Here is a 26567-nt window from a genome sequence, read left to right on the forward strand (position 1 = left end):
GTTGAAAGCTTGCAACATTTTCAAAAATTATCATCAAGAAACGCCAAGATTTTAATTTTTATTAAACTTCTAATTAAAATCTTGACAAAATCCATTCCCTAGTCACATTCCCACCCTCAAAAATATATATCTACCAATGTATAAATATATGTGTTTGGTATTCATATGCATATCTACTTTTTTTTTAAAGTTATCGAGAATCGATTCATCACATTGTCGTAACAGATATATTAAATAAAGAAGGGTATGGCATAAATTTATATATATATATATATATATATATATATATATATATATATATATATATATATATATATATATATAGCACCCTAAAATTAATAAGTGTACAAAAACACAACATATTTGCAAGAATAATTTCAATGCAATGTGGTATACCAAATACAATAGCAAGTAAACAGCAAAGTCTGGATTATTTAAACCATTTCTTCAAAGAAAATGTCTCCCTCAGATATACGCGTTTAATTTGTTATTAATAAAACAAATGTTGTGGTTTATATGTAGTATATTAGTGTGAATATCAAAGGTACTTTGACCCATTAATAATAGATATGCATTGTAATGGTATACACTTACTCACAAATTATATACCATTAAACGTATTTTTACTAAACAATATTCAGTTATAAATATTACTTTTTATATGCATTATAGTAGCATTTCATTTTATTAAAGATCTTTTGTTAAAGTAAATAGGTAAATAAATGATGCTAATACATTCATAACATATTCATTAAAATATTTATTTTGATTTGTTTATTTGTAACATTTTAACGACACACTGCGTACAAAAATACATTTTTGGTGCCATAACGGACTAAGAATAAAATTTTTCTCAGAAGCATTACGTTCTATATTAAACAATCCCTGATTTTGAAAAACGGAGACATCTTCACATACTGAGCTTAATCCATCATTTTAGAGCACGAACCTAACTATAATCTCATTGCCTAAAATGGCGAAATTTTATATATTTTAAATGATGGCAATAATTTAGTTATTTTTTGTAGCATTTTGAATGAAAGATTACTGCACAACATCAAGTTGATTTACATGATCAAAACACTACCTGTGTAACATATGGCATTCAACATTTTAAAAACATAACTTGAACAAGCAATTCTTTTATATATAAACTTATTTCGTGTATCGGAAATGGCTCTAACTATTTGGATCAAATTTTATATTTAGATGAGGTTTTTCTTTTTTAATTTATATATTTTGTTCATGAAAAAAAAGAAAACTTTGCACTGAAAAAAAACAACATTTTTTATAAATATTAGAGCCCTTTTCTATCTGCTCTCATGCTGGCAATGTCATATAACACCATTTCGTAAATTTTCTTAGTACTGACATTTTTTGCCATAGGATGATAACCGACTAGTACCTCAACATTATATATACATGATATTATCCGAATATAAATACGTTCTGCTCGCATCCAATAAGAATAATGCAATTACTATGTTAATCAATCAACTGGTCGTACAAGTAATATAACTGAATTTGGGCATCAAATCATTGTTGGATAAGTTTTTCTTTGTTTAGACTAAGGAATTCATATATTTCACTTCTAATATGCATTTGTAACCAACCTGTGCACTTTATAATGCTTAGGCAATCTTTGATAAAGACCTTTAATTTTAATTTTGCTTGCTAAGGCTCATCTAAAAAAAAAAATGGAATCAAATCCTCCCAAACTTGATTCACGAACTTTGTCCAACTTTAACAAGAATTTCTGGAACTTTCCCCCGAAAAAACTGCTGAGTAAAGCTCGATAAAACTCCCAGGTACTAAACGTTAAGAAAATAGTCAGACTCTGGTGTATCAAAATTCAATTAATTTTTCGATAAAAGTTACTCTTAAAAATACTACCATCCAACCATAAAATAAATGTAAATTTCCATTTTCAATTTTGGGAAATAAATTTAATAATTAATGTTTATCTCAAGATATAAAAAGTTTTAAAATGCAAGAAATATATTTTGTCGACAGAATCAATAAACTAATATATACATAAAGATCAATAAACATCAAATAACCATTGGAAAAATACGGAATTCCATCTCTTTCACTTTCACATCAAATCACTGAAAAAAAATCGTGAAAAATTCTCCCCTAGATTCATTTTGACATTGGTCATGAATAAATAAACAGAAAAGATTAATTAAATCTCGAAACATTTCATCTTGTGCACGCCACTATTTCCTTTTATAAAAAAAAGTATTTTCCCTTCAAAGCAGATTTCGGTCTAAATAATGGAATTTAAGAATACACACACACATAAAAAAAGCAAGAATGAAGAAACACCCATCCATTAAACACGTTTACCTTCGTAAAAGTTGTGGCATTCCAAAACTCTAGAGTCTCATTATAAGAAGACGGATTTCGAATCATTCGGACTTGAAGCTGAGGGATTTAACTACTTCAGATTAGCGAGGGAAGCGAAAAACACAGCTCTAGAACGAAAAAAAAAATCCAGTCTAGTTTTCCTAACAACATCTATTTCGCGTTTGATTTATTTCTTTTCTATCTTCTCTCGAGATTTGCTTGAGGAACTTTCTAATTAGGCTTGGCGAGATTTTTTTTTTCTCTCTCGACAGTTTTCTTTTGACCGGAGCCCCATTAAAATTGCATCCAACTAAAACAGACAGCTTAAACTGGAAGAAACAATGAAAAAGACGACAAGGTAAATGGGGAGGAATAATTATAAAGTGACTCAAGTGGATGGCGTCTCTTGAATTCGATATATCATTTTTGGAATTACTGTGGGTATTTAAAATAAGAAATGAGCGTTAGAAATTTAAAAAAAAGTCTCACTTTAATACTTTTGTTATTATTTGCATTGGTTCAAGAAACTGAAAACAGCTTACATATGATTATATAAATTTTTAAATACATTATACCTAAAAATTAACCAGAATTGGGGTTTAAGATTGCCAGAACCTAAACGTTTTAAGTGTAAAACATTTTTTTTAGCTACTTACAAAACTATGCCACCATTAATTATATCGAAAAATATTATGTCAAAATATAAGACATATATGAAAGGTAGCACAATATATGGCACCATAACGTATAAAACCATCAGACATATTATCTCATACGATATCGTCCAATAATTTAGAATACGGCGTTCAATACCAATAGTAATGTGCAGGGTATTTGCATTACAGATATTATACCACAGCAGATATTATATATATGTAACATATTTTTGGTTTAAGTAGAATGCAGGTTCGAAGCAGTGAAGATAATTTGTATTTTTAATTCTGTTTTATTCTCTCTCGGAAGGAAAACATGATTATTTAGAAGAAGGCGCAATGTAGCACACAAGCAGAAGGCAAATAGGGACGAACAAATGATCACTAGTCTTATATAACATAGGATTTCTGGCCAGGTGCCAATTCAATACGCATGGTGACTTTTGATACCCTTTCAAGGACAACTGAATATATCCCTTTCTCTTGATACGTAGTACTGATGGTGCATTATTTCTACAGAGGAATTAATTAAACCGAAAGTGGAATTGGATCACGAAATAAGAGAATATTTTAGAATGAAGTTAAGATGGGCTAAATTAAGATAAAATCTTAGAAATTAATTTGGGTTAAATTAAGAGTTTAAAATTTCATTACATATATGTATATATTTTTTGAGGCATTAGCTATTAACAAATAAAAGAAAATTATGTATATATTTTTTGAAAATAGGATCAAATAACGGAAATTATCAATTCATCACTTCAATTGTTCGAAAGATTTTATCTCTAATGTCGAATAATCTGCCATAAAGATTTTGGATTTAATATTCAGCATTTTTTTGTATATATTGTATTTATAAATAATATATATCATAATATGATGTATGTTGGCGCTAGAAATTCTTATATTGGCTCTCAATTCGGGAAATGTTTCATAAACCCGAAATATTTTCTTAGAGCATCCAACCAAATCATGAACTATTAGTTAATATCTAAGAATTTACATCCACATTGTGTAAAAATTATTTAAATAATGTAAAAAAAAATCATATATTCTTTAAGGCAACAAATGCTTGGCATAAAAAGTTATGAAATCATATTTTAATAAAACGTTTTTTGAAACTGTAATAGTTTAAATAAATAAAGATACATTCTACAAGACACAAAATGAAATCATGCCATAGTGATTGGTCATTATAACATACGAGTACACATTCTAAAAAAAACAGCAAAACAAAAATAACACCATATTCATTTTTGTAAATTTTGATGAAATATGAATATGTTTAAAATATATTCAAACGTATAAAGCTAATTTAAGCCAAAATTTGCAACTATATCTGCTTTCAGTATATAAATCATTACTCAAATGCGGTAGTGCTTGTTGCAAAAGCACGCTGAGTTAGATTTCAAATTCCATTTTTGAATTAATGTCTTAAAAGTGAAATTTTATAGTAGAATAGTTTAAAAATCTTTAGATCTAAACAAAGTATAACAATCCTTTTTAGAAAAAATAATTCGTTGCTTTTTTTTTAATGCAATAGAATTGAGTGCCCTATATATTTGTAGAAAAATGAAAACACAGTAAATGTAGTTATTCTGATATTGAAAACACATGAATAGAGTTTTCTACTTTCGACATACAGATATTAACAGAGTGGTGTCCATTGAATCACACTAACTCAAAGAGCAATATATATCTTATCCAAATAATATGAAATTTGAACTTTAGGTATTTTAGATGAAATGTTCGCCATTTTTGAAATAAAGAAGGAAATATTTCAGAGAGAATTTATGCACAAACGATTTAAATAATTTAAGAGATAAAAAATCCGAAACTCTTTAAAAATTCTAAATATATTTTATGTTCCTTTTAAATGATCTTAAAGGATTCAAATCTGTTCAAACACGTGACAGAAGTATTGCAACAATAATAAATTTATTATATACTTATCGCAACTATAAACAATGTAATTGCATCCAAGATGCAATGTCCATGGAAAATAGTGTACATCTCCACATAAATCTAGCTATTCAGCATCTAATACAATAGAATTTGACAAAATGGCATGTGGTTAATTTTTTTTTTCCTTTCAACCTGGTCTCGTAGCTGCTATGTTTATTTTAGTTATATTAAAGTCCCCTTTTACGCAACACTAGGGCTGTTTTGAGACGGACCTCGTAATTTTGAACCGCGGTAAGATAACGAGGACGACCCCTGAACTAACACCCCCCCCCTCCACACCACACCAGCGTGACCCTGGTGGAGTTAACGTGCAACAGACCCCCTTACACGACGGTTCGTCGGTGGAATCGGGTCTCGAATCTGAAACCTACGGCTCACGAGCAGAGACCTTACCACCAGGCCACCGTGGCCCTTAACAGCTATGATCTTAGCCTATGATTCCTGACAGTCTGTGTCTTTTTAAAATAGAAGATTTATTGTAATGCCGAAAACTTTATTAATCAAAATCTTATCATTTAAAACATGATTTTTTTTTTCTTTTAAAAAATGGATGGCCTTTATTTAATAATGGAAACTTGTCTTTCAAATTTCGCTTTACTAAAACTAGTGAAACATCATGCACAGTCCTCTAAACTGAGAAGGTTACATTTGAACTACCATATACTTGTATATTCTAATACAAATTGATAAGTGCAGCATGTTTAAGTCAGAGAATATAAAAAGGAATTAAATATTCAATTGATATAAAAAAATTCTCAAACTTATAGGGATAGTAGCATTATCAGTTATTACTTTTAATTAGCCAAGGTTTCGTTTGAAAGGCAGCTTGATCATGCGATTATGCATTCTAACAAGTGTAAAATGAAGGAGCCAGTTTTATCAACGACAATTTACAGTTTTATTTTTCATTAAGGAATGAGTTCAAAATAATTGATGCTATTGGAATTAATTTTCATTCTAAAACGAAGATTTTTTTTTATTCTTATGTCAAATATTTAATAAAAATATGAGTATAGAAAGAGTGTGAGAGATAAATTGACAGCAGTTGAGAGATAAATTGACAGTTTTTTTTTTTTGGTTGTTATTGTATTAGACTATGAGACAGTTAATAACCTAATTAATCAACGAAACCTTAAAATACGTTATTATATTTTATATTTAAATTACAGAATGTATTAGTTATACCTTTTAATACTTCCATTTCATGTCAACTTATTAATGGAAGTAAATTTGAAGATTTGGTAACTTTCAGGCTGATTGACATTTTTTAGAACGCATTTTTTTTTTACTTTAAAAGTTAAACCACCTCTAATGTAATATTCAGCAATTTATTGATAAAGCAAAATAATTTATAGAAAAATTCAGCATTGTAAGTTCTTTTTTAATATTCTCAAAGAAATGTATCTAAAAATGTGCATTATAGAATTCCTGACTTATGCAGAAACAAATAAAACAAAATTAAATTTTAATTAGTTACGAATTTCTATAAAATTCGTAATTGATCATTCATGAATTCTCCGATTCATCAGCTGCAATATTTGCCATCATTTTGATCATAATGAAATTATGTATTAACCTTCATATCATGATAAAAAATTATCAATAAATCATATCAATGCAACTGTGACACTGAAAGCAATTCCAATTATTAATGGTAAATTATCTGAATAATTATTGCATATCTCTTGGCAACTTCACTAACAGGAATTAGTCAAATCAATGACCGAACATTGGTATCTGTTCTACGAAAAAAATAATAATCAATCAAGAAATATAAGCAAATTCGAGTGAATAAATGGAAACAAATCAAGAAAAATTATGCTAATCGAAACTATTTGATTACTAACAAAGGATTCAACACTGATTAGAATTTCGTCGTAATGCATCAGATTCCCAACCGTTATCGGAGCGAAACTTTTAAAAGTATCTCCAGGCAGACATCAGATACGTGTTCGAAACGCATCGAAGAATGAATTAATTACGACAAATAAATATTTGAGCGCGTCAGAGTAATAGCTAGGGGTACGAACAATCGATGGCAAATATTAATTACGCGAAATTCATTTCGCAAGCAGAATGAGGAGAGCCTTTTGACGGCGTGTAAATATTTAAAGCATCGAAATTCCTTCGAATGTCAGGCGGAAATGTGCAGTGAAATTAAAGTCGTAATTATTAATATGATTATGTGTGTGTCAGGAATGACAAGGTAGTTCTGATACCCGCCCTGATTGTAAATCTGCGAAATACGTGTTATTAATATCGTTGATTGAACATCTACAGCTATTCTTCTACAAAAGTACTTGGCGATTTTTGAAAGTTATCTGATTTTTGTACTATTTGCTTTAACAAATTAAGTTTCGAATAATTTTTAATTAGTTATATGAAGAGAGAGAAGGCTATATTGCAATAAAAAAATTCGACTTAGAATTTTAGACTTCCTTATCTTCAGACACATTTATGTTATTAATTCAATTAGTATGTTAATAAACACAATGTCAAACGTCTGAGTGTTTAAAATATAAGGTTTGAAACATTGTCTATGCATGGGCACTGGATACTTGGTCAAAAGTTTAGATGAAATCTGTTTAATGGAAGTCTATACATGATGATGATGTCGTGTCCGCGTTACCACGGAAAGGGGGTGCAGTAGCTTCTGAGGGTAAAGACCCCGATGAGCACCCGAGGGCAGAAGTCTGACTTCTTGCTCATATGACGATGAAACTCACACATTCGCTTGCACAGCCCCTTTTTACAGAGGGGTACATTCACACACCTCACAGATAGAACACAGATAAAGAACAACCATGCCCGAACCGGGATTCGAACCCGGGACGCCCAAATCACGGGGAAGATGCGCTACCCCTATGCAAGGACGCCAGCAAGTCTATACATAAACAGAATAAGGCAATTAAATTTATTAGAATTATGTATTCCATATTTTGCTTTTCAGTAGCAAACTTCATTGCGAACACAGATTCGCTTCACAGAATAACAACGAAAATGGATATCTGTTCCAGATTATCAAGTTGGAGATTGACCATATCCGGTTCACATACCAGTATTTGTTGCTAGGAATATCTGCACCTTTTTTATTTTATTTTACTATTGTTTAATGTATATTTTACGTATTCTTATAAAATGTTTATAATTTGCTCCACAGCGTCGAATATTTTTCAAGTATCTCACAATAATTTGAACAATTTGCTGTCCAAAACTAATTATATTAACCTTTTTGGGTGTGCCTCACCTAATTTCAACCCAAATAGTTTTCTTTTTACCTAATGTGAAATTTTGCGATGATTACTGTTATTAGTTTATTTCATCCTCATTGTTTCGTTTCATCATGGAACTTTACATTTTCAGGCATTTGAACTTCATTAAAATTTCCTATCTTGAATTTTTTTTAAATTGACGCAAGCACTATTTAATATCTTGAGTGTAGCGCATTTCAGACAACAGTGATTTTTATGACAAAAAAATACGAAAAAACTTAAAATCAAACTTGTAACAGATATCAAATATGCTAAATTTCATCTTATACTTAAATTAAGGTGTATCTCTTTCTCGTTAAAGCAACATGTATTGCATTTTGGACCTAATCAATCAATGAATTGTTCTTCTTTCAGTTTCTCCATTCATGGATATGTAAGTAACTCAAAACCGTATCAAGCTAAACTTCTCATTTTTACGACCTTCCGGTTTATTTGATCATTTTCAGATTACCCCACGATTAGCAATGCCGAGTTGCCTTGGGCCATTTCATTAAGACTTATCGCGGGGGCCATAAAAATATACAATTACTCTATGTTATACGTAAAATTAAATTTGGCAAGACATTAGATTTTAAAAATCGTGTTTAGTATTTGAGACCCAAAATCTTAAAAAGAAAAGGTCAAAATGCATACTGGACTATACTATAAACCTTAAAAATATCGAAAACCAGGATAAAACAGAGAAAAGAATATTCCCACTTCTTTTCGATTTCGGTTTCTTTATACTAAGTCCATTTTTCTAATTTTACTGAAATTGAATTCATTCATAGGTCCACCAGATATACATTCACATTTTCGGAGCGGATACTTAGAATTCATACTATAATCATGTAATAAAGATGTTATGTGAAGCATGGCAATGTATATTAAATATATTTTGAATTCATCTACGTACTCACGGTATGAGGTCAGTGCCTTGAATTCTAGCGCTGAAGACCGTTACTGTCCTTATTACAGTTTCAAGTTTTATAATAATTTGAAAAACGAATGTTCGAAACTTGAACCGTTGAGTTATGCGAACCAAGAACCACATGCAGATCAAATGACCGATGCCATTTGATCTCAAATATGTGATCTTTTACACATAAAACCGATACCTTTCCATTTGGCTGCCGAGTAAGAAGGTTGACGGTTCATCATCTCACGAATATTTGGTAAATGTTATGTCTTTAGTAAGTTTTCGCTAATTTTTGTAAGTTTTAAGAATTTTAATGTTCACGCATTTGTCAAAAAAAGGGATTAATAAATTGTGGACTTTCAGGAAACGCACAAAAAATTGTATTTCCTTCAAACAATTTCATATTTTAGAAATGGTTATATACAAAATAGTTTTAAGTAAACCTGAAAACGATCATTGTTATTGAAATTATAAATAACTAATTAATTAAGGATTACATTAAAAAATTGATATTTTACGAAATTAATGAACTTATTTTATTTAAAATGTTTAATGTTTGAACAGGTTTCATTATAAAACCGTTTCAATTTTGTTTATAAGTACCTTTTGTGAAGTTACATAGAATTTTATATTTGTATTTATATACATTTTTAGATACTGTTTTCAAAAATTATAATCTTTAATAGAATTTTCTTACGAAAAATATCATAAATAAAAATATAATACATATCTTTTTGTTCAAATTTGATATAATTTCTCAATATTTTCTGCAATTAAGGAACTAGAAAAAACATAATCTGTTCATTTAAAAATATTTTATAGCGGTTTTAGTGTTTCAAAGTGTGAAAAAAAAATTAAATTTTGTATTTAATAGTGAAACTCCTATATTTAAAGAATAAATAGAAATACAGCTTGGTGTTTATATTAGGAACTATTTGATATATATTTCTTAAGCTATCTGTAAAATTTTAAACAAATCATTTAGAAAAAAAACCCTTCTAATCTAGATAATTTTAGTTTTATACATCCTTTTAGCTTAAAAAATGCCTTTATTCAAAAAATATTTACCATTTAAATGGTATATTTTGGTTTTGCAGGTATTTTTTCAACTTCTTTTAAGCAAATACTCAAAAAATACACCTTTTTCCAACCATTTAAAAAAATTATCTCAAACGTAATCGCATACCATAAAACATTTAAAAAAAACATGCAAACTTTTTGTCAATTCTCTACATTGTGTTATTTTTTCTACAAAACGAAGGTATAAATCGAATGATGACGTGTGGCCTGTTTCTTTTGGTGGGGGGGGGGGCTTGAATTTCTACAGAAATGCAATATTTTTTAGACATTTCTGTTGGTATGATTTAGATGTAGTGATCAATTCGCCTTGGATCCAAAGTCATTTCTAATAGATTTGGTTTGGTTTGGTTATATTAACGTCCCGTTTGAAGCAACACAACTGCTATTTTGGGACGGACCTCGTAATTTTGAACCGCGGTCAGATGACGAGGACGACACCTGAGCTGGCACCCCCCTCTCCACACCACACCACACCAGCGGGAGGACGTTTGGTCATGACGGATTTAACGTGCAACTGACCCTCTTACACGACGGTTCTTCGGTGGAATCGCATTTCTAATAGATACCTTCTCTAAATAAACAGTACGAATTCCTTACGGTACTAATTTTTATTTTCTAAAGAGAAAGAGCGAATATAAAAATCATAAAATCGTTAGAAACTGGAAAAGCATAGCGAGGATTTTAAACTACTATTTATAATTTTAAAAAAATTCTCAACGTTCCTTTAGAATTAAAAGGTATTATGAATGCTATTAAAGTTTAAGTTTTCTTAGAGTGTTTCTTATTTCTGCCAGCCTTCAACGATTCGAGATTTTTTGGTTTTTGATTTGACCTTTAGAAGTAAAAAAGAAAAAAATAATCTAAGCCAAAAAATCAGTGATTAATTCGCTTATAAATACATACTTTAAATTTTTTTAAATTTATTATCGTTTCTAGTCAGCCAAGCTCTCGTTTTTATTTTAAATAATACCTTAAACCGAAGATTAAAAGAAAAAATTCTTTAATTATAAGATTCCAAGAGAGAAAATTTAAATAGAATCAAATTTCATTTTAATTAGCTAAATTAAATAATTCACCAATCTTAAGCCATAGACAAAAGATATTTTTAAAGTTCCAGTTACTTATGTCAATGGCTTTTAACTACAAAGCACAGAAATTAATCCCTTCTTTTTTTCTGTAAGATTTTAACTCAAGATTTATGGTTAATGAATGTAAAATGTCCTTTCTTATTATTTTTTTCTTATTCTCTCTGTTGAAAACAGATGAAAGTCTTAAATTGAACTAAAAGAAAGGTATTTCTACAATCTGAAGCTAAAAAAATATGCTTTAAATGCTATAATCCGCTTTGCTTTTAATTAGTCCGAGTCATTCTAATTGTTAAGAATGCTACTTTGTTTTTAAAACAGAATCTTATATTTCTTGTTAAGTTTCCATTCTTCTTCTTTTCTCTTAAATTCACAGACTTATCTACGTAATATTTATCCATTATTTTTCAAGTGATTTCTTTTTTAATTGTAGTGAGAGATTAATGTGAGATTACTAACTTTTAATATTTTGAATTCTAAGATATAAAATCTGAAATAGAAATTAAAGATTTTTTTCAGCCACTTATTATATTTAAGATGTTGTATTTTTTTTAATTCAAACATCGATTAGCCCATAAAGAAACAGCAATACAGAACAAAATTTATTACTAAAATTATACTTTGGCCACCTTAGCAAGTTCTTCAGTTCTAAAAAGTTTTGAAAATCATTCGGTTCTAAGCCACTTTCGCAATGAAGGGAAACAAGGATGTTAGTCTGTCTTTGCAGATATTTTTAATACGTTGATAATGTTTATGTTAGAAATTCAATCCTTTTCTATCAGCATGACAAAAATTGGAGGACAAATGCTTAGACACCTGATATGAGCATTCTTTCCTTCAAACAAAACTTCAGACGAAAGGCAGAATTAAAGAAATCTTAAGACCTATCTCACATCATTACAGGCAACGTTAGTCGAAAAGAGATCGGAAAACCTCATCCACTAATGTGAGAAAATCTCTATGGCAATTATTTCAGAAACTAAATATGTTTCTATATAGCTTTAAGTAATAAATTCATTTTTTTCTCAACTCTTATTTTATCTCATGGCCCATCGGAACTTCAAATAAAACGGCTGTCGTATTTATGCTTTAAAATAGTTTAATTTTTTACTAAGATAAAGCAAGAATACTGGGGGATTTTTAAGTATATTTAGCAAAAAATAAAATTGAACCTAGTATATAAATATTTTTATCAAAAAAAAATTAATGTGAAAGATATACCAGCTATATCTGAGGTTGCGTATCGGTTGATCAGCTGAGTATCGGTTGAGGGTGATAAATGAATCGCTCTCAACCTTCTGTTGATATTTGAGACGACCTAAATGTACATCATCTTTGGCAGAAAGAGAAGTTACAGTCCTATGGATCATCACCGGCCATGGGCTAACCCATCCCGTAGGTGGTATGTCCCGTCATAGAAGTGGAAGTATCTGGACCCCGGGATAATTTGTATGATTATCAAAGAATCGAGAATCTGTTTTTTTCGTGCTCTAAACCCCATATATCTTCATATATTGATTTCCAACCGAGAACAATAGCCAGGTAAAATATTTGATTATAAAGAATAATTTTTTATATCCATAAAACATTGGGTTATTTTACTGGGTTTGGTCATAAACAATTGTATTGCTGCCAAAAAGGACTGAAAGAATTCATATGTATATTTTTTTAAAGGCAACGTTACAGCATATTTCGTAGAATTCTTTCTCATTTCTAATTTCAAGAACTCAGTAAATATCATGTATTCCCAGTTTCTAAATTTAGCTCACTCCGTCTAGGTTAACTTTCATTAAAGAATTTTTCTATTTTCATATTCTTTTAACGTTTTCTCCCTATTTGGCTTTCATTTCAAATATAATATTTAAATTTTCCCCGATTTCATTCGTTTCACGTATTCACTGCCCGCTTTGCAAAATGCCAGATGTGGTTTCTCGCCAATGATGACTCGCTTTTACTCTTTTATTGGCAGTTAGTAAAAAATAATTTAAAAACAGAATACAAAGTACTCAATATACATTATTGTTGTAAACTTTTTATTGCAAGCGGGGAGGGGGCGGGGCGAGATGAAAATTATGACTGAAAACTGGGCCTCGAATACTGAAAAGTTGAGAAACGCTGCTATAAATGGTAATCTAGAATGGAAAACTATGCTGTCAGTGGAAAATTATATAAAAAAGGAAGGGATGTATGATTAAGTCATAATGTGCACTGGTTTACAAATACGAAAATAAGAATATAAAACAACAGTTCAAACAATAAAACATTTGTTTCATTAATTTTATGAAATTTCTAAACCTTGAATCCCCCAACAAGATTTTGCCGTATTTGCATTTTATCCCTGAACCTCGTTTTTGAAAAAAAGAAAAACTTATTCTGACACAGAAATTATTAATTTGCAAAACAATGCACTCATTTTTCAATCCTCTAATAAGAAGAAACCTGACTGACAGAATAAAACCGAAGAAATTCGAATAAACTTTGATCTTTACACCTCAATTATAGAAGACTTTAGACCTATTTAAACTAGAACACGAAAACAATTTTTTAATTACAAATTTAATACTTGCCACAAGCAATTATTACTTCCTATAAAAAAAAACGGCCTATGCTCTACTCCAATGCCACGTGGGACATTAAAAATTATTAGTAAGAAAATTAATACATTTTTATGAGAAAAATCTTTTAATATGCAAATTATAGATTCTGGACTTTATTTTCCTTAGACGGAAATGATTTCATTTTCATTTTACTTTAAAAAGTTATTTCAAAAAAAAAATTAGTCGTATTTTTCTTAAAGTGAGTAAAATAATATAGTCTTAAGGGAAAGAACCAAGATTTTTCATTAATATTTTTGAAGCTAAGATTTCTTTTAAACACCTTAATTCTATCGTTTCAATAGAGTTTCGTCGTAAATTACCAAGGTCCTAAGCTTCTTTTTAATTTTAAATTAAAAGCATTTTATGGAAATTCATAAATTTTAATTGATAGCTATGTTATTATTAATTAATTCAGATTTCGTTATCAATAAACGTTTTAATTTTTCATCGACGTGAATATTTAAGAATGTATTAAGTTTCGTAAATTATTCATTGAATTTGCCGTCTCTCTTGTAATTTGAAAGATAAAGTAATTATTTAATTGAAGGAAAAAAATGGTTAGAAAATATCGAACCCAATTTTTTAATCAACACATTATTAATTCTTCATAATTAATTTTATTTTTTAAACGAATTAAAGACTTTGAATATGGCAGTCCTTATAGAACACTCAAAAAGATGAATTTTAAGTGAAAGATTCGATTGTAATGGATTTAATTAAAAATTAATTTTATAGTCTACCAAACACGTCTCTAAGGAAAGAAATAAAAAGAGAAGATTAGAAGCGATTCTTATTATTTCTTCTAATTTGTATCAATAGTGATAAAATGTAAACACATCGAATTATTAATTTTTACCTATACATTTATTCCTTACAGATCAAAATGTTTTTTTTTTAATTCATCAAATTACGACCACCAAAGCGCATATGGCGATAAATTAATCAAAAGCATAAAATAATTAAAAATTATTTCTGTTTCTGGACTCTGTCACGCACACACATATTATATTTAACGAATGTTAAGAAATATCCTTTCACAATTTCAGGAATATTTCAGGTGTCGTCCTCGTCATCTGACAAAGGTTCGAAATTAAGAAATCCATCCCAAATAGTCCGTTTTTCTACTAACGGTTCGTTTATTTAACTGATACAAAACTAACTTCAGGAATGTTCTTATTACAAAATCACGATTTAAGAATGATAATGTTTAAGTGTGGTATCTATAAAAACAGGCAGAATAAGTGCCGGCCATTATCTTAGAATAGTTAAGACATTAATACAACTAATTTCGAAGCAACACGATATTTTTTTAGAACTGTCTTTATTACTTTTTAAAAGTAGTCAATCGACTCTTTTTTATTCTTCCAGGTTGCGAGAGTGGGAGATGAGACTCGAGATGGCTAATTATTTCCCCGTATCCAGATTTCTACGTAACGAACTGTCATGTATCACTTTACAAAGATAGTATTGGAAATCATTTTACCAAGACAGTGTAGGAAATACATTGATCACCTTCATCACATCGACATCATTCGAAATAAATGATCTTGGATTTAAATAAGGGATATTAAGAAGATTCTACATAAAACAAAGCATGAAATCATTGATTATAGCAGCATCTTATTAAGTAGCATTCTCTATTTCCTTAATCGGTTCGATTGTATGACGTGCGTCATGATTCAGCGCATTTGTACACTTGTAAACAAAATCGAAATGTTTATAAATATTACAATTCAACTCAAAAATTACGTGTAATACAAAAATATTTCGATAGATTCCCATTTGAATCAAAATCATTTTTAAAAAAATCTTAAGACAGAGAAAATAAGTTAATTAAAAGGTTAATATTCACAGTGAACTATTTTATTAATTTTGTGTTATTTTCTCCCTTATTCTATCTGTGACATTTTTATTTAAATTCTAGAAGATTTTATTTATTCTGATAACCTTTATAAAGTGAATCCCCTTCTGTATCCAGATTATTTTTTTAATAATGTTCACCTTAATAACATGCACAACAGATTTTGGTGGAAAATATGGTTAGGAATATGGGTTTCATCTCCTATTTTCCATATTAACAAGTAATAAAGTTAAAACATGGTTTTTTTTTAACTAAAAATAGCTAAGGTTTTAGTTAACCCTTTAAAGGGCCATTTTTTTCTAATCATATTATGTTAAATATTTTTAGGCTTGAAATTAGAATAAGAAAAGGGATTCATTTAGCTTATTAGATAAATTTAATTTGATTAATTAATTTGGTTAATTAATAATTAAGTAACAAATCAAGGCACATCATTTTGTCTGAGATAAAAATCTGAAGCATCTAAGTTTCTGACTTACTAAGAAAATTTGCCAGAACTTATGCCAACCTACATAATTTCATACAAATATTGATAAATGTGGTGGGAAACCTACTTCCCACGACCTTAGAAAGGGTTAAAATATAACGCCGTTTTGAAGCTACGTGGAGAGTTGTTAGGGGAGGGAACTCGCAATATATCAGATAACAGGGATGCTACCTGAATTGGCAAACCACTACAAAAAAAAAAAAAAAAAAAAAAAAAAAACTGACCCGTAATAATGGCAGAATTCTAGCTTTTCAACAAATGCGGCGTGTATTAAGTCTGTATAACAACATTAATCTCTCTGTAGTGAATTTTCTACAGTCCGGAGTGAAATAACCTCTATCCTTTTCTATACAATAGAATATAAAAGTTTATACGGTTGCTCCCTTATCTCGAGTGTTGATGGTCATTTAATCATCGTTCAGAATTAAATTCTGCAATGGATGCAACTATTTGCCGTACCAATTATTTCCGCCTCACTTCTTTCACGAGTGAATTTCTGATGAATAGATTATGACAAGCTAAGACACGCTGAACAAGTGAGATCTTGCTATTTGAATAGACAAGCTGATCATATTTCCTAGAGTCAAGAAATGGTTTTACTATTAGTTAAATATACAATAGCTGTCTTGATTTATGGTACTCTTTTTTTATATGTCATTTGATAGCCATTCTTACATAACTTAGATGTAATTCGCCCCAATTGTTTCAATGCTTCATTTGTGCTATTATGATGAATTCACTCACATTTCATTCTTTAATGACATATAAACGAAATTATGTAAAGCAAAGCAACATATTTTGTTGATAACTGGTGACAATGAAGTGCTTCAAAAATAAAAAAAAATCTATTTTTAGGACCTATCATTTCTAAGAAAGAGGCAAATACACTGAAGAAATTACATATAGAATATAACGATTTATGGTTCAGTAAGAGATGGAAAAAAATTCGTAAATCATGCCTTAAAGATAGTACGTAAATCTTTCCTTTTGGGTGGAGTTTCTCTTGGAAAGAAAATGATGCTATTCTGAAAAGGCGATATCCTTGATAGATTAATAATAGCGATCCTAATTTGTAAATGATTAAAACGGACCATTCTTCAAATCACAATTTTTAATCCCAGCTTGTCTGACAAATAATAAATAACATTTTCCATCTAATTTAATTTTAAAGTTTGTATGCAGTAAATGAAGCTGAATATACAGGTGATAATTTCGTCGGGTTTTTTTGCCACCTTTGGTTCAATTTTTGCTCATTTATGAAATTTTTACTGCAATTCCCATTGCCGAATCTGTCAAGAATTATGCAACTCTATCTGCTAATAATAAATCACGTATTTATTTATATAAGTTTAGTGTCAAAAATTAATTTACATTTTTTGCAATTATTAAAAATAACTGCCACTAATATTCTAAAGATTTATATCCTGTAAAATTTCGAAAAAGGTAATTCTGTGTAAGAATTTCAGTTAAATTAGGTAGCTATTAGATATTAAAAGGAATGTTTAAGATTGGTAAATAAAAATGTTGAATTTTTATAAAAATATCAAATTTCTTTATTTAATATTATCCAATATGAAATTTATGAATAATCTTTATAAAATCATTTAAATCTTATTTATAAGTCAAATCGCTGAGAAATTACGTTTCTTAAAATTTCAGTAATACATGCTTTAATACTATTTTACATCTTTAAATGCTATTTTATCCAAATTTTAAATTTTTGGTATAATTTTCTTAAGAAAAATCTCATAACTTAAATATATTTAAGTTATGAATTATAAATATATTTATAATTCATATTGCTTTAAATATAGTATAATTATTTTTCAAAATGTTGTATAGTTTCTGAACTAGAAAGGAAGCATTAGGATCGTGGTGAATATGAATATTAAATATAATTTTTTGCTCTTCCCTGTACGACATTTACATAAAATGATATCTAAAGTTGATTTGATGTATGGTAGCTGTGGAAGATGACACTCTGTTGACTGTTTCCCTGCACCCATTGTTGTAATAACTTTAATTTTAAAAACATATATTTATAGTATTCTCACAAATACTAAAGTAAAAACAAAACTCTAATAAAAGTTTTATAATAAATAACTAAAAACTTATTGTTTTAATAATATAAAGTATAATTAAATAGTATTTGTTGAAAATTTGAAAAAAAAATGTCATTCTTAACAACATTGGGTTTATAAATTAATAAATAACAATAATTGTAAACGTTCGTTTATTTTCATTCTTTTTTACTTGATATTTTCCCATTTTCTTTTACCTACTCTAACATACACCTGTTATTGTGTGTAATTAATTATAATAATGTATTTAAATTCTTATTTTTTCTATTAGGACTTTATTTTTCTTTACTGTTGCAGTAAAACCTTAGAAGTTATAATTCAAAAACCCCAAAAGGAGCAATACGTGTCTAAGTGGATTATTGTACATGATGAGTACAAATGATGGACCCGATTTTAAAAAATCATATTTTCGAAACTACTGCACATATTACAATAAGTGATACACAAATTGAAAGAAAAATACACCAAGTTATTTTTTTTAGTTACTAATGTTTGATGTATGACCCTCTTGTTGTACAGCATAAGTCCATCTGTAATCCACTTCGTTCCACACATTTTGTAGCAGTTTGTATTGTATGTTATCTTTGACATAATCCCACAAAAAGAAATCATTGAGACAAGACATTGTTATGTACCACCAATGCCGAAAACACTACAAGAACTTAAAGAATGCATTTGTGCTGCATTCAGAATGATTGACAAAGTTTTGTTACAAAATTTTTGGAACGAACTGGATGACAGATTGGACGTATGCCGTGTACAAGAGGGTCATGCATTAAACATTTGTAATTGAAAAAAAAATTGGTATATTTCTCTTTAAATTCATGCATCACTTATTGTTATATGTGCAGAAGTTTCGAAATATATATATATTTTAAATCAGGTCCATTATTTATATTTACCCTGTGTGCTGTTACAAAAATAGTCCTTTAGGTGTTGGTACATTAAGTCCAAAAATGACGTTTTAATCCACAAAAAAAGGTGGCAAAGACACAGGCGAGGCATAAAAAGCAATTGTAAGCTTTAATAAAACAAGCAAACATCATATCCCTATATGGAAACTGCTAGAGAACTCACTCTGCGATCAACACTCCAAAGCGATAATTCTCCAGGTTTTAACGTCTCTGCTTATAAAGCCATCGTGACAGGGTATGAAATTTTTAGATGGATCATTTGTCACTTAATAGAGATATCACCATAATTCTTGTATTTTTTCAAGAACTTGAATTTTTCTCCCCGGAGTCACGAAGTTTATCTTCAAATGGTCGCCAAGACCTTGCCTTCCTTGACCTCACATTCATTATCTATTAAAAATATCTGTAAATATCTTTTCAGCTACGATATTTAAATAGCAAAAAAGCAATATTACAGGTTCAGAACAATATAATATACAATATGAAAGACAACAAATATTTTTATGCGAAGACAATAATTCATTTTATAAAGTGAAAATTCTATTTTACCAATTATTTTGTCTGCCGACAACAAACAGTTTTGTTTTATCTCAAGTGTATTCGTGAACCATTTGATATACTGTTCTACACATAAGTAAAATGTTAACAAATATGCTAAATATTTTCATAAAACAGTTTTGAATGCATAAAAATATACTATTCTAATCAAACAGAGAGACAAATCACTTCACAAACTCAGTGACGCAGAAACGTCGGGGCTTTTCTATCAGACATAGATCCCGATGCATATTTCACGATAAACCGACGCCTATTTCTCTCGAAATTCCACTTGGAGGGGGGGGGTGGAGGGACGGGGATGGTTGAGTTCTGCACCTGGTTCTCCTTTCAGGTCTTGAGACACTTCTTTGAAAAGCCGAGGGATTTGGAAAGTTCGACGGAAATACGGTCGTCGTTTATCACTTTTTCGGGAGACGAGATGCCTTTTCGGTGGAGAACTTCTCAAATTTATTTGGAGGGAAGAAACACTCCTTTTTCAGGTGTCTCTTTCCTCTTTTTTCAAATCGATGGGAGATGTCTCTTGCTGCAGCGTTTGTTTTTCATTTTTTTTTTTTTTTTTTGCAGAAACCAAAGTAAGCCGCTCGGTGAAGTTGTCAGTTTACAACATTACATAGACCAGCAAACATATTTATACATTCGGTGATTGAAATGTTCCATTAATATTAAAAGATTCTACAAACAGTTTTTTTTTATCTCGGCATTTGATTAGGGATTAAAATTGTGGCCGTACTATCTTGAATTTCTTATACAGCGAAATAAGTACACATTTTGGACTTATTCTCATAGGTCAGTTGGCACCAAAATAAATCAACTATTTTGAATCTAACTTTAGTTTAGTTATATTAGCGTCCTGTTTTAAAGCAACACCAGGGCTATTTTGGGATGGATCTTGCAATTTTGAGACGCAGTCAGATGACGAGGGTGACACCTGAGCTAGTACCCCCTTCCCCAAACTTCTCCCACTGGTGTGATGTGGAATGCTTGGCCTCCCACGGATTTAAGTGCATTAGACTCGCTTACACGATGGTTCTTAGGTGGAATTGGGTCGCGAACCTCAAACCCTCCCGGTTCCGAAGCCAAGACCTTATCGCCAGACCACCGTGGCCCATTTTGACCATACATCACCTTTCTTTTTCTTATTATATAATTTTTTTTCATTTACCACCGACTTAGTAAATGGACATACAGTCAATCAGTAGACAAATTTGATGTAAATATACAATTTTTATGATAAAATAAAGTACCAAATTTTATCTATCTAAATTGTTTCTTTTATGAGTTATATATCCATTTGTATCATCAAAGCTCACTTATGAACTCTTGGACGTATTTCAAACAACATCTGATATAATTCTATACCTTTTGTATGAAAACTCGATACCAAATATTAATTGCATGACTGCTAAATACTAAATTCTATCCTCTTAGCTCCCCCAGTTTGAACTACCGACTTTTAGATAGGCATATATATACATATTTACGAAAGAATTTTTTTCGAATTATTAATCAAATCTAGATATGGAATTCTTATTGATTAAAATATTTTTGGTTTGTATCCTAAGTGGCATGCAAATATTGCAGAATATTAAATGAAATTAAACAATGTTTGCAATATTTTTTAATATCGTTTAATATAGGATAATATATTATCATATAGCATTGTATAACTTGCTGTGCTACTTGGGATAATTCGTACACAAGAAAGCAAGAATGTCATTCTATAATATCCTATATTAAATTATCGGATAAATTAATATTTTCTTTAGAAGAGTACGCTCAAATGATTTAAACTCAGACAGCTATGGAAATACACACTTACTTATAAACCAAATCTCCATAAAACTATTTCAAGACTCTTCAAGAGACTTAGTTTAAAATAGATTTACATAAATTAAACGTCTTCGGGATAGTCTGACTCGAATTCTCAGGCATTAATCTTAAAAAAAGTTTTAATTTCTAATTGTGACATGTAGCTAAACTGAAGTAAAATGATAGTTTGACGCCTTTTAATAGATTTAGTGTTTTGAACTGACATCTCTGTGCTAAAGATGAATGTGTATGTGTGCGTTGGCGCACTACAGTCTAGACCGATTGATTTAAAGTTACCAAACTTCGCGGACACACGCACATCATATATATACATACATACATACATATATACACTTTGGAGAATGTAATGCGCGTCTAGAAAGGAGTTTATGATATTTTAATTAATTGTAAACTAAGCAGGATATTTGCATTTTTAAGCGATAGTATAAGAAAATATTACAACATAAAAATATAATTAAGATGGCGTAAAATCCTTTTTAATTCGTTTTAAAACCCAGAAAAATATTTTTTAATATTTTAAATGAGTAAAAATTAAAAATGCTGTCTGATAGTATATTTCATATAAAATAAAAAAAAACCTGTATGAGTACATTTTGAGTGCAAGGGAAAATTCTTTTATTAACGTCAAGCCCTCATGTTGATAAAATCTAAAAAAGTTCAGTTAATTCTCAGTACAAACTAAACTTACAAACGTGTTATTTAGCATCTGTCTATATGAAATAAAATTATGTCAAATTTATCTTTTAAAAAAACGTGCAAGAATGTCCTGCATTTGTATTATTATTTCAATAATTATCTATTATTTAAGACAGACATGGGTTATAAATGCATATATTTAAACAGAATGTTCTTTCAAACGGATATCTTCACCTGATTTCAAAAACGCTAGCTACAGACATAAATATCTAGTAGGAAAAATGTCCTAGTTGAAGTAATTAATTATATTTTATGTCGTTTAAATAGATTTTCTGATGAATCACGAATATTACATTTTTATACAGATCATTGGCTCTATGAATCATTTAGTAAAAAAAAAAAAAAATATGACACTAATTGTTTAAATAAAAATAATATTTTTCACGACTAAAACCGAGTGAGATATGAAAAGTTGTCACTTACGGACAAATGAAAACGCTACGTTTTGGACAATATCATCGAACATCAAAGAAGATGCGTCAATCAGATCCTCAATTCTCTTAACCCTTTCTAAGGCCGTGGGAAGTATGCTTCCCACCAAATTTATCAATCTTTGTATGAAATTATGTAGGTTGGCATAAGTTCTGACAAATTTTTTTAGTAAATCAGAAAATTAGATGCTTCAGTTCTTTATCTCAGACAAAATGATGTGTCTTGATTTGTTACTTAATTATTAATGAACCAAATTAATTAATTAAACAAATTAAATTTATCTAATAAGCTAAATGAATCCCTTTTCTCATTCTAATTTGAAGCTTAAAAATATTTTAACATAATATGACTAGAAAAAAATGGCTGTTTAGAGGGTTAAGTTAGTTTAGTTATATTAACGTCCCGTTTTTTCAAAGCAACACTAGGACTATTTTGGGAAAGATCTCGCAATTTTGAACCACGGTCAGGTGACAAGAACGACATGCAAGTTGGCACCCCCTCTCCAAACTTTCACATCACACCAGCCGGAGGACATTTAGCCAAGACCGATTGAACGTGCACTAGACCCCTTACACGACGGTTCTTCGGTGTAATCGGGTCTCGAACCTAAAACCCTCCGGTTCCGAAACCAAGACTTTATCACAAGGCATCGGCGATCATTTTCTCATAAATTAGACCGGCCTAAATTAACGAGATTTTCCTAAAGATCGGCTTAAATTGATTTTCCTAAAATAATGATATTCTGCCGTATCTGAGAGAAGAAGGCCGACATTGTTTTTTGTATCAAGACTATAAAGAGAAGAAAATTTGTTAATAAATTTCTTTTCAAAGATGTAATTTTATTTAAGTACCGTTTTTTACATACTTTAATTTAAAAAATATTTTTAGCATATTTTACAAAAATTTATTAAAATTAAGGGGGGGGGAACGCATTTAAAGATGTAAAATAACACAGAAACTTGTATTATGCAAATATAAAAGTCAACAAATATTACTTTCCAATAAATAAGCTTTGAAAGTAAAATTCAAACGATTTTTGAAGAATAAAAATCAGAAAGAAATATTGAATAAAAAGAAACATTTCATACTTTTGAAAAAAAATGGCTTTTCAATTTGTTACCTACCTTAAAATATGCTTTTACCATACTTTTGAAAATTTTCTGCATTTATAAATAAGATTATAATGAATCTTATTTATTATAATTAAGATTTAACTTCAAGAGTAGGCAATGATTCGAGTTTTATATGTGTCAATTTTTAAACACTTTGAGAAAATAAATGGCTGTGAAAATGTTTTTATTGTTTAATTTTTTTTTATTCTAGTTCACCGATTTTTTAATCTGATATTCTTTTTCTTGAATAATACTCTGAGATAACACAAAGTATATAAAGTATTCTTTAATACTAATAAAATTTCAATTACTGAACGATGCTATTTTATTTTGAATTATAAAAAAAATATTTAATTTCCAAAAGAAAGATTCTGCTAAGTTGAAGTTAATCATTTCCGTTTTTAGCAAATTAAATTTCACATTTTGGATGAGATGAGTGAAAAGCAAGGAGTTGCTTTACATATTGAACTGAGTGGTGTAACATTTTTAAGACAGTATGTCTTAATTCAAAGTTTGATACATACGTTTTCCCTTTGTATCAAACTTCGAAGTGCAAAATTTGAAGCTTAAAAGCTTAACCCAATCGAAGATAACATTAAGAAAGACAGCTATACAAATCATTTAAAATTAAATTTTATCAACCATTAATCATAACAAACTATCAATATATATAACAAAGCAGTATATTTCAATATCACATTTTAAGAAAAACTAGATACATTTTTCCAGATTTAATAGCAGAGGCCGTGCTTGACTGGGGTGATTTAAAGCTCGATCTTCGAAGGTGGAATATCAGTTTATTTATTTGTCCAGTAAAATAATTAAGATTCAAACTATTTATGACTATCAATGTAGATTTATATCATTTTAATTTATTCATAACTTGTAAGAATGTAGGTTTGAGATAATGAGAGTTATTTGTAGTCATAAATTTAATCCTCGTAACATATTTCAAACTTCCGAGATCGAATTCGAGAGCATATTATATGCATTTTGATTAAAATGTTATATAAGAAATCGGACTGGAGCTTGTAAATTTATAACTAGATCTTCAATTTCATTTCCTCTAAAGATACATTCTATTCAGAAAGAACCTCATTATTTCAAGATTTGATGAAATGGTATAGGCTAGAATTGCAGAGTTGCATTGGTAGTTATAAAAAAATAATGGATCACTTTAGTAATTATGTTATTTACCATTGCATCTTCACAAAATTGGTGCGGATGAAAATGACTCGAGGAAACAAGTTTGTTCCAATCGGCACAATTATTAACCAAGTTAATTAACTACTATTTTGATTTTTTTTTCTTTTACAGAAACCGAGATTATTTCAAAATTCCCATCCAACAGGTCTTTCTATGTATGTTATCAAATTTCATTTTGAAATTTGCATAGCTCTTGAGATATAATTAATTTTGTTGTTCGAAACTCTGAATTAAAGGACCTAGTTCAGGGATCATATGGAGACTGTATATTAAACAAATCACAACCTGTCAATAGCAAAATTAAGATTTTTTCTACGTTCCCCCTCAGCGAATTCTCAGAAAAGTAATAAAGCACTGTTCAGATTTGTTATTAATATATGCATAATTTTCCAAGTTATAAATAACTTATTTCCTTCATTTCTTCTTCAAAACCTCAATTCTTACTGATAATGAAATATGTTGTATAACCCATTTTTTTAACTTACTGATTGGTGAGATGCGGTTACCGTAAACGCATTTTAAGTCAATGAAATTATCAGTTCTTATTAAAAGAAGGAATTTTTATATTCTGGCTGAAACAATTCTTAATTACATAGGCGATTTATCAAGTTTTTTAGGATCATTTCATTATAATAAAAGTATTACACATTTGATTTTTACCTAGAGATCGGCAATAATTAAACAATCGACAATAATAACAATAACTTCAATGTTTGAAGACGATGTTAAATATTCAAAAATTTTCATAATAAAAATTTAAATACAAAATTAAGTAGCTAATTGAAATTTAACATACCTGGTTAGAAAATTGCATACAGATAATATTTATGGTGATGAAACAATATGTGGAATAAATGTCTTTTCTTCGTTTTAAAAATATTCAAATAAAAACTGGCTTATTGAACCAGTTATTATTACTAGATTCTAAGGAAAAGAAAAATCACTAAAAGTTCCAATAAATCCAACAAGTTTTCCATAAAACAGCATTTTTATACAAAATCTTCACAAATATACTATCACAAGAAAGAAAATTAATGACACTGAACAAAACTCGGACAAGTTACGGTTAAACCTTCCCTATTAGGAAACGAATTGCTTATTTTTTCAAACTACAGGAGGAATCACAATGGCATGGTGGATGATGAATCATTGGATTGAAGCACAACATCCATTCCCATTTTTTGAGTTTAATCAGATTCAGTCTTTTCGGCTTGCAATAGCTCATCCATATCTTTATATCTTAGCTACATCAATAACAGGAATAACTACAGACATTGTAATAATTAGAGACGCATCATCAGAGGAATTCAAGAAACACCATCATGGATTTCAGAATCTAATGGAACATTTTTAGGTCCTTCAACCTCAGTAGATTTTATTCCTGTATTCCTTTTATCCCTTGGAGCAGGATGAAGTATTAATAACTAAAAGTAGAATTCGCCTATTCGTGAGATAATTTTTCGTATGCAAGTATTCAATTAACCTTTCAGT

General features: G+C 29.4%; 1 long non-coding RNA gene across 1 annotated transcript in view; it reads right to left on the reverse strand.

Annotated features, from left to right (window-relative positions):
• Positions 1-25975, reverse strand: part of LOC129984668 (uncharacterized) — a 67761-nt gene extending 41786 nt beyond the window's left edge. Inside the window, exon 1 of the long non-coding RNA XR_008785516.1 lies at positions 25873-25975. This is a non-coding gene — a long non-coding RNA (uncharacterized LOC129984668). The remainder of the gene's footprint in view (positions 1-25872) is intronic.
• Between the last annotated feature and the right edge of the window lie 592 nt (positions 25976-26567).

The sequence above is a fragment of the Argiope bruennichi genome, chromosome 9 (assembly GCF_947563725.1).
Source record: "Argiope bruennichi chromosome 9, qqArgBrue1.1, whole genome shotgun sequence".
Taxonomy (NCBI): Eukaryota; Metazoa; Arthropoda; class Arachnida; order Araneae; family Araneidae; genus Argiope; species Argiope bruennichi.